Source organism: Oryx dammah, unplaced genomic scaffold (assembly GCF_014754425.2).
Source record: "Oryx dammah isolate SB20612 unplaced genomic scaffold, SCBI_Odam_1.1 HiC_scaffold_16, whole genome shotgun sequence".
Taxonomy (NCBI): domain Eukaryota; kingdom Metazoa; phylum Chordata; class Mammalia; order Artiodactyla; family Bovidae; genus Oryx; species Oryx dammah.
In genome coordinates, this window is record NW_024070200.1 from 10104156 (window position 1) to 10106338 (window position 2183).

Here is a 2183-nt window from a genome sequence, read left to right on the forward strand (position 1 = left end):
AGAGTGGGTAGGGGAAGGGCAATGATGCAAAAGGGTCAGACTTTGGGCTGAAGGAAGAAGAAATTCTAATTGCTCGGAGGCAGGAAAGAAACGGAAGTAGGGAAAAAGAAGTGAGAATAAAAAAGGGGCCATCTTTCAACTTTTACGACTATTATGGTTTGAATTGTGTTCACCGTGAAAGTTGTATTGAAGTCTGAACCCCAGTATCTCAGAATGTGACCTTATGTGGAGATAGAGGGTCTTTTAAAAAAATTGATATGGGACTTCCCTGGTGGTCCAGTGGCTAAGACTCTGCACTGCCAAGACCAGGGGACTTCCCTGGTGGACTAGTTGCTAAGACTCTGCACTGCCAATGCAGGGGGCCCAGGTTCGAGCCCTGGTCAGGGAACTAGATCCCACATGTCACAACTAAAAGATCCTGCATGCCTCAACTAAGACCCAGCACAGACAAAAAAAAAAAGAAAAGAAAAAATTTTTAAAAATTAGGATGTTAAAAAATTGATGTGCAATTGACACATAACATTGTATTAGTTTTAAGTGTTCAGTTCAGTTCAGTCGCTTAGTCGTGTCCAACTCTGTGCAACCCCATGGACTGCAGCACTCCAGGCTTCCCTATCCATCACCAACTCCCAGAGCTTGCTCAAACTTAGGTCCTTTGAATCAGTGATGCCATCCAACCATCTCATCCTCTGTCATCCCCTTCTCCATGAGTCCTTCCAATGAATATTCAGGACTGATTTCCTTTCAACATGTGTATATCGGAAAATGATCGCCAAAATAAGATTAGTTACCATGGATCACCACACATTATCAACAAAATTTTTCCCTGTAATGTGAACCTCTAAGATCAACTTTCTCAGCAACTTTCAAATGTACAATATAATATTGTTAACTGTAACTGTGGTGTTGGAGAAGACTCTTGAGAGTCCCTTGGACTGCAAGGAGATCAAACCAGTCAACCCTAAAGGAAATCAGTCCTGAACATTCTTTGGAAGGATACTGAAGCTGAGGCTCCAATACTTTGGCCACCTGATATAAAGAACTGACTCACTGGAAAAGACCCTGATGCTGGGAAAGATTGAAGGCAGAAGGAGAAAGGGATGCCAGAGGATGAGATATTTGGATGGCATCACGGACTCAATGGACATGGGTTTGAGCAAACTCTGGGAGTTGGTGATGGACAGGGAAGCCTGGCGTGCTGCAGTCCATGGGGTCGAAAAGAATCAGACATGACTAAGCGACTGAACTGAACTGTAGTCACCAGGCTGTACATTACATCCTCAGAACTCACTTATAACTGGACGTCTGTACATTTTAACCTGCTTTGCCTAATTCCTCCACCTCCTTCCCTCTCCTGCCTCTGGTAACCATAATCTGTTCTTTGTAAGTTTGGGTTTTTTTTTTAGATTCCACAAATAAGTGAAAGCCATTCAGTTGTGTCTGACTCTTTGCGACCCCATGGACTGCAGCATGCCAAGCTTCCTTGTCCATCACCAACTCTCGGAGCTTGCTCAAACTCATGTCCATTGAAAAACGTCCATCTTCATTGTAATGGAGAGAGGGTCTTTACAGAGATAATCAAGTTAAGCTGAAATCATTAGGGTGGGCCTTAATCCAGTAGGTGTGCTCAGTAGTTCAGTTGGGTCTGACTCGTTGAGACCCCATGGACTATAGCCTGCCAGGCTCCTCTGTCCATGGGATTATCCTGCCAAGACACTGGAGTGGGTTACCACTTCCTTCTCCTTACTGAACAGGGGTGTGTCAAACATGTGCTGAACAAGAATACACCTCATTTTCTTGGTCCCCAAACCTTACAAATGCTGTCACTTTTGTCATTATCATCATCATGGATGGACTGATCAACTTGCACAAGCAAGTGGAAGACTTCAGATTTGAATCCAGGTAGTCTGATACAGTGCTTACATACTAACATCATTTTATATCTTCCCCACCATCGACTTCAGCTCTGTTCAGAGTGTTGAGTCATGACAAAAACAGACCACTTTAATTGTTCTAGAAGACACAGTATCCAGTATGACTGTGTCCTTACAAAAAGGGGAAATTGGACGCTGAGATAGCCAGGCACAGAAGGAAGCTGGTGTGAAGACACAGGGAGAGAAGGCTGTGGGAGGAGGGAAGACTGGAGTGTTCTGTGTTGCAAGCCAAGGGACACCAAAGATATC

General features: G+C 44.1%; 1 non-coding gene across 1 annotated transcript; it reads left to right on the forward strand.

Moving 5' to 3' along the window:
• Nucleotides 1-265: 265 nt before the first annotated feature.
• Nucleotides 266-388, forward strand: TRNAG-GCC. Its single transcript has 2 exons — nt 266-302; nt 353-388. It is a non-coding gene; the product is annotated as a tRNA-Gly (tRNA).
• The last annotated feature ends 1795 nt before the right edge of the window (nt 389-2183 follow it).